Source organism: Atractosteus spatula, chromosome 9 (assembly GCF_055471065.1).
Source record: "Atractosteus spatula isolate fAtrSpa1 chromosome 9, fAtrSpa1.hap1, whole genome shotgun sequence".
Classification (NCBI taxonomy): domain Eukaryota; kingdom Metazoa; phylum Chordata; class Actinopteri; order Semionotiformes; family Lepisosteidae; genus Atractosteus; species Atractosteus spatula.
The window spans coordinates 4,378,163-4,392,818 of record NC_142714.1 but is presented as its reverse complement, the minus strand read 5'-3'; the positions used below and the strand labels follow the sequence as shown (position 1 = coordinate 4,392,818).

Below are 14,656 nucleotides of genomic sequence, written 5' to 3'. Positions count from 1 at the left end.
CAGAGCTCTGTTTTTGCACCTCATTTGAGAACACTCTGCAGATGTAGGGAAATGACCTGACAGGCGTGTTTGTACAGTCAAAGACTCTTTATTTTTAGTGGGCATGATGAATGAGCCCAACCCTGTGTGAACTCACACTGGCGCAGAATTGCGTTCAGCTGGCAACTGTGTGCGATGTGATAAGACCTAAATGATTGTGTTGGTCTTAATTGAATCTTGATAAATAGCATGCCAAATCAAAAACAAACACTGTGCTGAGTAATCTTTTCACTTAGGTAGGAAATGAGGGAACTGCTTAACTAGGTAACAGCAGAGAGCCTGCAGACAAGATGAAGCCATTTGGTCCATTTCAGTCATTTGGCTCTTAGTAGTTTATTATATTTTTACTTAACCTTTTTGTTACCTGGAGAGCCATTTATATAGTAGGGCATTTACTGGAGCAATCTGTGTAAAATATCTTGCTGAGGTGTTGGTCTCAGAAACCTCCTGACTCATGTTCCACACTGCTGCCCTTATGATCCATTGGTATCTTCCATCTGGTTCTTAAAAGACGGCTGGATATCGGATTCAACAATATCAACAACAACTACTGTAGGTAGGAAGTCCCAGTCTCCCACATTGCTTTGTGTAAACAAGATTTTATATCACCACAACACAAAGCCACCCTGCTTTGCTAGACTGGAGACTAGAAGGAGCTCTTTTTATTTACCTTGAAAAAACAATGGTGGGTATCCAATCTACAATTGTTTGTAATGATAATAAGGAACGTAAGAGCTTTGCTGCAACGTGTACTTCTGAAAATTATTTTATTCTTTTATCTGTGCATGATCAATATGAAAACTTCCCATCAATTTGCAAATGTCAAAATATATTTTGACAAGGAACAGGTAACGGGTTTATTCCATGCTGAAAAAAAAGGAAACATCGTTTCGGCTGTGGAGCCTTCTTCAGGTGTGGGTTAACTATCAAAATATATTCTGATAGTTATGTGGGGCAGTAGTCACAAAAGCATCTCTCGTTAGATTTAAGTATGTCTCCTACCATTGAATAAGATAGGAACCCCCCAGCAGACGACGTATCACTCAGTTGTGTTGAACTGAACAGAGGCTCTTTGAACGGAAAAAGAATAGGTTAAGATAAAGGTAAGAAGTGATAACAAATTGCTGTTCTGGGTAATCGCGCTTCAGAACCGAGACCTTAAGACTTTCTTATTGGCTGTCAAGTAACTATTGCTCTCGCTACGGGAATTTCAAAGATTTAATACTCCAGAAATGATATATTAAGAACTTTTAAAACAGATATTGCGTTTTGTGGATGGGAGGGGGGGATTTAGTGCTGTAATTTTAGCGAACATTCTCGTCAACACCTTTCAGCAGCAAAACGTCATTTTTTTGTTTAAAATTGCCCTGGTTTTAAAGGGTAAAATCTGTTTTGGCACCCATTTCCAGACGCATAAAAAGAAGATAATCTCGATTTTTTTTTTTCCTGATCGCGAACACTAAAGTCACTGCAATGTACGAAGCGACACAGACAATGTCCGACCGGTCGATAATAAATTTAGCTTGCATGCCATTTATCAATAACGCCGTAGTTCCAAAATCGCTTGGTAAAAAAACCCCAACAGTAGTGGCATTAGCCTTTACCCCCTAATCACGTCGTTCCGTGTCTGAACTGAACAGTTTCACCGTCCTTATCTGTAGCTGAATCAGGTGGAGACTGCATGGGACGCATTCAACACCGGGAAATGCAGTCTTTCCTGTTCTTTTGTTCCTTTGAAACAAAGGCGTGCACGCTGAGCTGCAGGTACTACACTTCCCAGAGCACCTTTCGCTTCGATATCTCCAGTCCATGCGCACTGTGTTATCTGGCCAAAAGGGATGATGTCACCTGCAACAGCAGAGCTGCACAGTATTGTGTTCAGCGAGATTCCTATTGTAACCAGAGCCTGTGGAGCCTGCTTGAATGATGGGTCGGTTTTCAAGGTAAGGAATTACTATTCTGCGTTTTTTTCGGGAAAATGGAAAAAAACCCTATCCAAATAAAGCGGCAATGCAGATGGTAATAAAGAGGTTCAGTTGTGCTTAAACAATTAACTGTAAGCTGTACACGGAGATTCAGGTTAAATAAATGGGTGGGACTTTCAGATTAGACACATGCAAATAGAAGGTAACATAAAACAATGTATACGCGGAAATATATAAACCCTTGTTTTCGTTTCTGTCGTCTATATTTGAAGTTTTCAAGGTACTTGGATGAGACACCGGTACAAAAATGATGACGATGTCGTGGTTTAAAAAAATAAAACACGAGTTTGTGCGCGAAGCCGGCGGACTCCGGTGTTGTGCGGTTGATGTAGTCTGTAGGCTTGGCAGATCGAAGAAGCAAAGGTCCCAGTAATTTATGCTTCGTGTGAATTGTGAACTGAAGTTGAAGATGCCGGGTTTTGTGTGTCTGTGTTACCTTACGCGATTATGATACAACCGGTGAATCAGGAAGCGCATAGCTTAAACCCTTTCCTGTTTTCCATCCACACGTTAAGGTAAATTTAATTAAGCCAGTATATGATGTACTGTATTTAGGTACTGCATTTTCTGGCATTTGTCAGGAACAGAAAAATTCAAGCATTTATTTTCATTACGATAAATAAATCGACTGTATGCAAATAGTCACAGGTACCCCCGATTCCCTTGAGTAGGAGAATTAAAGCATTCTGCTTTTATATATTTAAGAACGGGTTTATGTACGTTGCTGCATGTTATGACCGTAGATAAAGCGGCTTTTAATAGGTCAGATTATATAAAGCATGTCAAACTAAGAGATTAATGACAGCTGCAGCAGTTACTGCCGTTTAATTTAATAGTTTCTTTCACTCTGCTGAACGCAAGCCCTTTTTTAACACCATGTGGCTTGTCATGCATATTCGAAAATGTTTCTCGTACCTTTTTGCCAGCTGTTGCAGGCGTAGGAGGACTCCAACATCTGCGCTTGCGAACACTTTTTATCGTGTGCCTTCCAATTTCCAAAAGTGCATCGGAGTGTTCCACTATTGTTGTTATAGGAATATGTGTAAATCGTTTTTATTTGGCTGCTCAATGTCTGTTTCCAGTTATTTATGCGAAATATCTGCAATTATCCCGACAGAAACCTGGGGAATAAATTAACTAAAACTCGAAAAAAAATGCTCTCCGAAAGAGCACCGAACCAATCCTGGAGTCTGAAATTAGAGGTTTTGACAAAACAAACCTTGGCACAGTAGAGGATATTGTGCTGGTTCTGTCCTGTCGTTCCTTCAATCAGGGTTTAGACCTGATACCCTGTGATGATAACGCAAACCTCTTTGACTTCTTTTGATGAACGCTTCGCCAGAGGTACTGTACGTTCATTCAGCAGATAGAATCTGGGCTTCTGATTAATTAAGAACGAGTAACCGTGATAGAGATACAGGCTACAGACTTTCCACAGATGCAAAAGAAAATAAAGTCTTCTTGCGATATGACTGTATATCGAAATGAAACACCCAACACGCAGTGCCATAGCGTGGTGTTGGTGTTATTTACTGTAGCATCGTGTGACTCCTGCTTTCCTCCTGGAACCTCAGCTGGAATACTGCCAAACCCACGGAGATTAAAAGGGCTATTCTTAGATGGCCTCACAGGACACCAGTGGGCAGAGATTTTGCAGGCTCAAGTCGCCTACTTATGGGCACGATTCCGTCTTACATGATGTGAATTGACAACTACTGCAAGTGCGAGACTTTTGCTCTCAGAGACTCCAAGGTCAATGACTGTTAATTATTAGAAAGTGAAGTCACTGAAGAAGATATACGTGATGCAAAGTATTTATTATAATACAGTAGATGTTAGTGTGGCATAGTTTAGCAAGCCATGAATGTAAAGCTGAACTGTGTCTCATTACATCAATTGAAATGACTGCTGTAGATTTGTCACCCACCAGCATAGTGGACACAATGGAATGACATTGATCCAGTGACAGTTCTCTGGTCTTTTCCTGTCTGGTCTGTATTGGAAAATATGAAGATGTTTTTACTTTAGTCAGTATAAGCTTACTTACCCTGAATTAATTTACTTTGCTGGTGTGGATTTCAGTCTTTCAAGCATGGTTACCAGTTTCTTTTGTGTATGCTGCTGGCCTGGTAGTATTCCAGGGAATTCATAACACCTTTGTTACAGTACATGCCAGACAGCTTTGAGACTCCCTTTCACTTGCCAGGCACTTAATTTTAATTGAGCGTCTGTCTTCCTTCTCCTGGACTCCAGCACACAGTTCTGTGTAGGATACTCTTATCTGCTGGAGCTCACTGTGAAAGCACTCCCAGCCATGCCAGAGTCGGATTCTGCCCGTGTAAGGGAGCCAGATTATTGTTCAGGCATAAGGAAAATTCTTTTGTGAAGTATGCAGAGGCAACTTTTGAAACATGCTGGCAGTGGGTGTGCATGTAATGACCAGTTCAACATGCTGCATTGTGAGCTGATGTTTCAAGAAAGTGTAGTGCCAAATGCCAGGAGCAATTGTTCTGCTTTTCCATTTGCTCAAAAAATGATTTATAGATTCTTGTTTCCCTAATCTAAAAGGACGTATCCTTACAATTCTAGCTGTCTTAGCAGTACAGATCTCCTTTACAGCTTTAGGTATACCATGTGTCATATTGGGATTCATGCTTTTACAACTAAAGCTGTTGGGGGAAAAAAACAAAGGACAAGTTTAAGATGGTAAATAACTTTTCTCCTGACAGATGGGACAATTTGGACAGTTCTGAATAGTGTGATATTAAAATTCAGTCCCATTAACCAATTGAAGACAGAGGCAGCCGTATTGCAGTAAATTCCAGAAGTTTTTAGTTTGGTGCCTTTTTTTGTCCGCAATATTCTGTTAAAAAATCTCTTAGGATTAAAGGTTAAAAACCCGACTCCCTTTGTGGGTAAAACACTGAAATAATCTTCTATGCTTTTGTTCAGTGATTTTATATTCATTAATCTGGGAAGTGATATCTTCCCGTGTCATTATTAAATCAAGTTTGATTTGATAGAAAGTGGAAACAGAAGAATGATGAAAGACATATTACCAAAGTGCCAAATTCTCAATCTATTTTAAATTCTTTATGAATACCCTTCCCCCCCGTAGCTAAACCTGATACAATTTGACATAAACTTCGCCTCTCATATTTACAAAGGGCTGTTAAAAGGATAAACATAAATCTCAATTTTGTGTCGGATGTCCACGTCCTGTGATGTGGTTTTGTGAGATTAAGACGCGGACAGTTTGTACCCAGTTTCTCCTGCTACTCAGAAACATTTTATTTATGGTAATTATAACATCTGTTTGCTCAGCCCATGACAACCCTTGTATTTTTTCTAAGTGTGGAACAGACACGTGTCTCTTTACACGTGTAAGAAAAAAATCTTGATTGTTTTGGGAGGAAGGGATCCTAATTAATTCTTAAATTTCATTAGCTCAGGACAGAAAATGCATTGCTGTTTTTTTGTGTCACTCAACTGAAAGAGGAGACGGCACTAGGGAATCCTCATTGTTTCCGCATGGAGAGGAGGCAGGTTTCATCCACCTTCATTTCTGAACATGGTTCCCAGTTTTTCTGATACGTGTCTGTTTTGGTCTTCCATCATATTAAAACCTGTAGCACATTACACTCCATAGTGATCTCACTCACTAATGTTTTGAACATCGATGCAGTCTATTCCCTTAGAAAAATTGCTAAACAAGCAGCTTTAACATCAGTGATTCTATGGCTTTCTAACCAGAGAGTCTTTTCCTCTGAGATGTCATAGAATTTCTCTGACTGCAGTTTTGGGGTCTGCACTGTAGTCCAGGTTCCTCTTTTCTTTCCAAGGAGTTTTCGTCTTTTTTCTGTCTAGACATGCGGGTTTAATGAATTTTGTTAAAGGCTTAAATGATGAGTAAGAACTTGAAAGGAAAAGGCCAGTTTCTAAGATGAATCCAGAGTTGCATGAATGCGACAGGTATGCTTAAACACCGATCCTGTCAGAGCAATAATCAGATAGTGCCTTAATTTGAAAAAGTCCAAAAATAAATGTTTACTCCAAACTGGTAACACATGTTAGCAACTTGTTCAGCAGAGCCTAAACTTATTTGTCATGTACTGTAGTATAAGGTGCTGGGTACCTTTCACTCAGTGTGCTTTGAATTCTCTGCCCTTGGTTTGCACTCTTTTGCAGGCCTTTCTGTAGGGTGCGAACATCTTTATCCTGGCATTTGTTTTAGCTGGTGCCCTAGTTACTCCTCACCTTGCAAGGACATGCTGCCTATCATAATTGGTGCCTGTCAATCTGGGGTCTCCCACTGTGATCCTAGAGTGGCCCTATTCAGCAGTTTTTATAGGAGGCCATTAAACCTTCAGTTTCTAAAGACCCGGAACAATTTAACTGTGATCAGTTAAACAGGTAATTGGCTAAAGTAAGTTATTCGGAGATCATCTGATTAGAAAATATTAAGATCTTCCTTCCTCAGGGACCAGAATTTTGTTCATTCTGGGGAGCTCAACTGCAGTACTCAAGGGCTGCTGTTCAGTGGGTTTTTTGGGTCTCTTTAAATCAAAAACCTCCTAAGAACAACGAGAGGCTTCATCTTGGGTAGTTAAGGGCTCAGGTGGAAGAAAATCCCCACCACCTTAATTGAACAGATTGCTTCCTCAATCAATAACTCACACGTGTGCCTAATCTTTAAAAAGCAGGTGATTTGCAGTGACCTATAAGACTGAGTGGGGTTAAAATCAGGGTTGGAGGCGCCTGCTCTGATTGACCCCTGTGTGCATCCTGTGATGGACAGGTGTCTCCCCTCCAGGGCGTATAGTATCGCCTCTCTTAATACTCTGTGCTTCAATAGAAGACTCCAGGTTGCCATGACCCTTATTGATAAGCGAATTTCTTTAAATACATGGGTTTGTCTTTCCTGGGAAAGGTAATAGTGTCAGCACTCCAGTGGAAGTGGCCACGCAGAGTATTTCGGCTTTGACGGTGCGTCAGAGGCTGTTTCTCAATCGGAGAATTTACGGATAATTCACAATGAAAAACTGAACCTCAGATTGCAATTTTCGAATTCTAAATCGTGGATATGAAAACAAACGGGCATCCTGAACACTAAGTGACAGTGTATTAACTTCTGGGCTTCTGCAAACAGTTTGAGAGGTTCAGTGGGCACAGACTCTGGACACCGGTTGGATAAGGTGGGGAATGAAGTGCACATAAACATGAGGAACACATAAAGACGTAAGCTCTATGTTTGTTCCAGGAAAAGGAGAAATGAAATATTTAGAAAGCAATTTGGCAGCGGTTGAATTGGAGACAGTGCTTATGTGTTTTGTACATCTTATGGCTCAACCATTATATTTCATTAGCCAGTTGTGAAACATTAGCTTGTAGTTGCGGTGATCTAGAAAATATGTTTTTAAGGCAGCGTCGTCTATATTTCACTTCTTATGTCTCATTGATATGAGGAACATGAGTGCAGAGTATCAGTTTTTGTTTTGTTTTATGATGTTTTCATCTGTGTTTTGTTTAGATTTGCCAGGTAAAATAAGTCGGTTATATACCAGAGATCTGCTCCTGGCATTAGGATCTGCCATTGAACATGAGCAAAGTGACAGATCAAGGTGTCCTTCAGACTCCTCCCCAAGTTCCTTGTAAAAGGAGGAGAAGGAGCTGATTCTGTGCATGCTGGAGCAGTGCCAGGGCTGGGGAAATACCCCAGTGAGGAATGCATCCTGCTGAGCTCACATGTTACATGAATGTGGTGAGAACAGAAACTTCTGATGCAGGGAAGATTAAAAAAAAAATGAATTCTTGCCTTCTAGGTTGCTGATTGCTTTTAAGGGGTTTTGACTATAATTGCTTCAGAGTGACGGCAAAAGTCATTTTGATGGTTTTGTGTTGGCTTGAAGATGCCTACTTAAAATGGTTAGAGTGGTTTTACTGCCATCTCATTAAGACTTAATTTTCCTTCGTCACATGCGGTTAAGCCATTAATCTTACAGGGGTGCTGTCTTTTGAAGAAGTGTTACTGTTAGCAATTGTTTCATTTCTAAACCAGAATAGCAGAAAAAAAGGGTGAGGGTAGTATGATGATAATTGTTTTTTATTATATGAAATCCCTCTTAGCTTGAACATATTGTAAACCAGGGAGGCTGGAAATATTGGTGCTCACTGTTCAAAGATTCACAGGTGGTATTCTGTACTTCATATTGCACAAGAACAGGGTTGTACCTCAAGGATCAATACCGATTGGTTTGCCCAGGTTTTACTCAGTCAAGTGTATCCATGGCAACAGACCTCTATAGATTTCCTGTTTTCCAGTCTAGGAACGTGTGTAGCTAATCTATACTTTACTGAAAGCTTGCTGTTCATGAATGCAGATCCATCCACGAGTACTACCAGTTTATTAAATTTGTGATTACGTTGTAAGAATAAAATCAGGTCAGTACTAGTAAATTAGACAATATAACAACGTAACGAGATGTTTATTTAGGTCAATCCTAGAGAAATTATAGTGATGGGATCACTATATGGGATGGGATTCTTCAGTGTAAAAAAAACAAATAGGTTAAAAAAGCCTGGTTAGATTTTAAGGATTTCCAGGGCATATTTCTGTTTTTCTAAAGAGCTAATGTAATAGGAAAATCATACAAGTTCCTACAGAAAAGTTTTCATAATGATAATTGGCATGGGTTTAAGTTCTAATGTTTTGATTTTGTCCTAATTTTTGTAAACTGTATTTCAATTATTTCGTTTCTGCAAACGCTGATGGTGCTTTGCAGCTGATCTCATTGTGGATAGCGAAAGCATGCTCTGCCTTTCCATATATCATTAGAAATGCTTCGGGGAAATCCTAGAAAATAATTATCTCAGCACAAAGAAAACATTTTTTCTTTCTATTTTACCTGCCTCTTATCTTGTCAGTTGTGTTCAACAGTGTATTTGCATAGACCTGTTAATAAGGTGCTACAAAATGTCAGGGGTGAGGCATTGAAAAACAGCCACCTTGTTTTTGAAGAGTGTCTGTTGACTTTTTAATATTAACTGCAGTTTGTTTGTATATCCTGGTACATGTTCTCACCTGGTGAGGTGTTGGCATATGCAGTCAGTCCGCTAAATAATAATATAAGGTGATAAAGGAAAACCTTTGTGTGAGATTGTGCTGCATCCAAAAATTTAGGAACAAAGACTGTTCAGCAAAATTTGAATTGCAAAAGATACTGGGCGCTTGCACACAAATTAACATAATGGTACCACCAGCCCTGAAGGGTTGCCATCACCCCATAGATCAGCCTAGGTTGGTGCTGTGACAACAATAGGCCTGTGTAGTTGTTTGAATATTCCATCCTTTATGTAGTGTGGTTCAGTAAGAGTAGACAATAGCCTGATTTAAAGTTGTGTACATGTAGGGTGCCGAATGTCCCCTGTCTGCACTAGCAAGTTCAGTCGTGTTTTAACTGTCAGGGCACTGTGACTGCTGAGTGTGGACTTTACTGATGAGCAGGAGTGCTAAGAAAAACAAGCAAACCAGCCCCAAGTTTTCATACCCACCTTTCCCTTTCTCATGACTGTGTCCTTCTAGTTCTTATGAAGTTGGCATTTTTAAGAGAGATGTGGATCTTTGTCAACTTTATTAACTACTGCTGATGTTTATCTCTTAGTGGACCCTAGCTACTACTACCATTTATTTGTCACTAAAGTAATTCTGTTGTGCTGGTGATTACTTTTATAAAGCCTTTGCTCTTTGACAGCCTGAGGAACCTATTAGGACATCAACACTTATTATAGGTTTTTAAATGATCCCGTTGCCTAATTTTCCCCACCCGTGTTTAATTAGCATCACGCCCAGAGCTCCCACTTCCTTGTATAGTCAGTATGTTGCTTATTTTGCAAAGCACTGTGGGTAATGTCATTGTTTTGCTGGTCTACTGTAGGTTGCAATGTCTGTCATCTCTTCCTTCCCAAAGCACAGACACTTATCTCTCCAAGAGTCCAACTAAGCATAAGTAAAGGGTGATGGTTCCCTGAGAGTTACACACAGGTCATTTGAACTCAAAGCATCCAGGGCATTCTCTGTGAATTCTGTCTGCATTACTTTTAAAACTGTAGAATTTATGCAGTCTCCTGTAAGATTTTTATGAATTAGTTGGGGTCATTGGCTTTGGTTGGACTGTGCTCCAGGTGGCAAGGGAGCGAAACTCTTAGAATTCAGCCCTCTGGGGGAGCTGCTCTGCCACGATCGCAGGATATTGCAGCCATTATACTGCGACTGAAAGCCATGTATCTGCTTAACATTATCTGTGTCTTGCTTAGTTAATATTTTATTAACATGGAACATTGTGCAGAGCTTTTGTTGCTTATTTTTCATAACCAAGTGGGATTTTAATGCCAGCCAAACCTAAAAAATTGAGTGATTCTAAAAAAATGTGTTGTTTTCTTACAAAAAACAGATAAAGACCCATTTTCCATGCTTTTTTATTAATTTAAAGTACATTTTTTCCATAAATTATTTTTCCGTGCTCGAAGCCATCAAATTAAGGCCTAATGCTAAACCTGGATTCATTTGACCAAATATAGGCTCAATGGAATCAGAGCCGCAAATCTTGAAACTATAAATATTTTGAGATGCCTGATTCATGTCCTCCTATTAATAAATATAAACTGCAAAAAATTAAAACTACAACTATAAATATTAATATCTCAATAGACTATATAGATTATATACTTGTAGATTTCTAACTTGTTAAACCAGTAATTGATGTAAAAGATCTGAATGTAAAATACATCAGAATTAAGTATCACTAACTGAGAGTTATGAGTTTGTTAAGCCTGTCAATCTTTCCTTAAGATGTGAAATAACCTTTAGAGTTTCTGCATTTTCCAAAGGTCCAGTTTTGTGTTCAGTGGCCGGACACCACCAGTCATCACATAGTGATTCATTTTCAACAACCGTGTTTTCCAGTTTCTCATAACCGGCAACAAGACAAAACAGCCAAACATGTTTCCTGCTGCTCATAAGCTCATCTGTGTTCTTCAGTCAGCGCCTCAAGTGCAATCCAAGGACCCTGATGAACATTGCTTATCAGCAGCTGGTGGCTTGGCTGCAGCTTGGAGCTGAAAGCTGAGCTGGCTGGAGCTACCATCTGAACTCCCAGGCAGTCCTGCTAATCAAATAAATAAAAGTGAAGGGCCAAGAAAAACTCATACAGCATTCTGCCATTAAAGAAATGGAAAAATGAATGCTCGGACTGATGTCAGAACACCTTACCCTGAGGCTGCAAATTAAAGTTAATGCACAAGCTTTGCTTCTAGATCTCGCAGTGATATTTTATTTCTCGGCAAAGGCTGCGCTTTGCACCAGTATTTTCTTATTGCTTTCAGTTTAGTCCAGTGACTTCGAAATGATATAAATGATCTTTATTTTAAAGGCCTGCTTACTGCAATACAAAAAAAAACAACTGACCGTTCTCGAAAGATGCTATCTGCAGTCGATTATAGTGAATAGTGGAAATGCAGGATAAAAACTGTAGGATAAAAGCTAAAAAAGTGGGGGTCTAAAATGCAGATTTCAAAGGTCATTTTGGGCAGAGTAGGGGCTAATTCTTCACTGTCACACCAGGGGGAGTCTTTTAACAGGGCTGTAGAACATCTTGGATGATGGCTTCTTCCCTCTCTCTGTGACAGCAAGCTCTGTCACCGTGACTCAGTCACTATTGATGCACCGTATTATTGCAACAGACGCGCACCTGTACTGTGCCAAAAAACTCCCTCTAGTCACTCTAATGCTTCAGTCATCCGGTATATGAGGTAAAGCAGTTTGTCATAGTCTTTACAAACAAATTCACTGCACCATTCCATTTGTTTTTTGACTGATGGCCGGAGATGAGATGTGTAATAATAAAATATCACTTTCCACTCCCTGCAATGAGACCATTTTGTTGCGTCTTGTATTGTGTGTGCTTTGTTTTGTTGAGCTCCGTGTGCCAGCTGTTCTCCTGCTGTATTGTGTGCTGTGCGGTGTTTTCCAGTACCGATGCTGTTTTTGACAGTCAGAAAGTTTCTGGCTGATTGGATGACTGTCTCCTCCTTTGGAAAGTGGTGGCTCTCAGTATTCTGGAGAGATTTGAGTGCAGAGCAGCATCAGCATGCTTTGGCTGTAAAAGAACAAGTAAGGGTTAATTCCACACTGAAAAAAACACTTGTCAGCTGTTGAGCCTTCTTCAGGTGTGAGGATTGTCACGGGTGATCATTCTGAAGAGACAGCTTTTTCCCAGTGGATTTCAGTTCTGTGTTTGTGTTTTTCTTTGCAATAAATTAGCAACTAAATGATTCTTCTTGACTGTAACCAAACCACACAGGTGGATGAAGTGTCACATACAGTATAGCTGTATTGTTGGATTGAATCTCTGTACCTGTGTTTGCTATTAAGTTCTGAATTAGCAACACCTGACTTTGCTCAGTGAAGCATATTTTCATTAATGGGGTAGGACATTAGTCTTGAAACCCAGTACATACATTTAAATAAAACCTTATAGAGTGCCTCATCAAAAGCAATGACACAATGCTAGAATTTGATTTTTTTTCCAGCAATGGACAAAAAATATTTTTTCTTTAGCTTATACGCATCACGGTCATTTTCTGAGCTGGTTTTGTTACACTTGGTGTATAAAGTTGAAGCTTGAACTTGGAAAAACAGTTGTGCTTAATCTTTGTTGCTACCAGGAGGCCTGAACTAACATAAAAATTCCTAACTGAATCAACATTCATTAATAGTTATTGGTGTCTCTGGGAATTTAAAAAAGATAGTCTTTCATTTTTCTTGTAAGTTAATTGTGTCACACGTCAGTTGTGGAGTTCTAATGCCCCCCTGGGGAATCTTAGAATATCTCTGGTACAGTTAGTCTGCATCTCGCGTTGTTTGCCAAGTTAACCCTAACTCAAAGTCAAAAAGACTTCATTAAGCCATCATCAATCAAAAAGTGGGATGAGATTTTAAAAAATTCTAATTTAAAGAGGAATTCCAAAACCTCGTTGTTAATATTTTGTTACCCATAAAACTTAGATGTGGTTTTAATTAAGAGGATTGGCCTAACCATACCCTAAGAACAACACTGCTCTGTGGATATCCAGATGAGAGCTAATTAAATCTGCCTTTAGCTCTAAATGAGCTTTGTGCATATCCCAAATTAGAACATTTCCTTAATGTAATGTTAGTTACCGTCTTAGCAACATGCGATTGGGCACAAGAGGAGTCAGGTGCACTAAACTAAACCAAACAATCATAGGCTCTAAGATGTCATGTTGATATCTAATGTGAACACGTTTTTATGTGAGAATGTTCTGCATCAGGCTGGCTACACTAGCTCAAATATTCAGGATTGAGTGGACAAGAAGATGCATTCTGTTATATTCCTCTTATATGAGTGCTTTGGAATGTGTTCTCTTGTTTTTTCCGGAGGCTGAAGTTATACTCTGGCACAGCTGGAATATTGGTAGTGTAAACATGCAAGGTACACATTTTGACCCAACTGGAAAACTTCCAGAGGACACTGCATGCCCACACAAAACTTCAGTGCTGCTGTCCTCCCCTTGTTCATTCTGGCATTTGATTTCAAGTGGTGAACATACAGAAGGGCACCGTTCCAGTTTTCAATTTTGGGGTTGTGACAATAAATGTAACTTTCAGTTACTTATACTTATTCTTTAGCATCAGGCATTGCCGTAGAAATGTGTAATGTTTGTTTAATAGACATGTTGATGTTGTCGTACACAGCACTGTCAGCACTAGGAAGAATTATTCCCAGCCGTTTCACACAAGTGTGAAACAGTCATTCGAAAACACACGTGCCAGAATCCTTGCAGAACAATTTCTACAAAGAATTGTGAATATACCTGTTGGCTCCTTGTTTCTTTTTTTTTTAATTCTGTGAAAGTAATGATAAGTTATCTTCGTCTTACATTTTAAAGAAGGAATAACACGAAGGGTTTGTTTTTTTTTGCTGGCAACTTCCAGATGAGTTACTGTTTGCCATTTAGCCATGATCCCCACAACTTTGTGTTGTCAGTTTTAAATGTTTTCCTGTGTCTTACTGGCATAACAACACATCTGTCTTTCGAAGCAATAAAATTGCTTTATGAGAATGAGACAGAAAAAAGTGTTTTTTAAAATTCAGCAGACCAAACACAGATAATGATATGTTGTGTGGGAAAGCAGCTAAGGGACATCGTTGGCTTCGCTCTGTAAAATCATGATCTGTGGAGGTATGTATGTTTATGTAACTCTGTAATTGTCTACACTTGGATGCAAACATAACAGACCGAATTGCGCCACCTGAACTTGTGTTTTGGCTTTAGCTTTAAGTCTTGACAGGTTTGTATTTTAGATTTTACAATCTAAAAAGTTTACTGTAATTAGAGCTTGCCAGTTCCATATCACCCTCCTACCAGATGGTTTTCTGTACTTGGAATTGTAGATTATAGAATAAACATTGCTTAGTATTTATCTAAGTCTATTTAAAGTACAATAACTAAAATACAAGGGTCATCTGGAAAGTAATACCACATATATTCTGAAAGATTGGTGCTGTAAAATGTAACTTTTTCACTTTTGAGACTTAACCACAAATATTCCT

At 39.3% G+C, this 14,656-nt stretch overlaps 1 protein-coding gene across 2 annotated transcripts in view; it reads left to right on the top strand.

The window, feature by feature from the left end:
• The first annotated feature begins 1,874 nt into the window (after window positions 1-1,874).
• Window positions 1,875-14,656, top strand: part of daam1a (dishevelled associated activator of morphogenesis 1a) — an 87,272-nt gene continuing 74,490 nt past the window's right edge. For both annotated transcript variants that reach the window (XM_088924595.1, XM_088924591.1), the window contains exon 1: window positions 1,875-1,982. The gene's annotated coding sequence lies outside the window, so the exon portion shown is untranslated. The remainder of the gene's footprint in view (window positions 1,983-14,656) is intronic.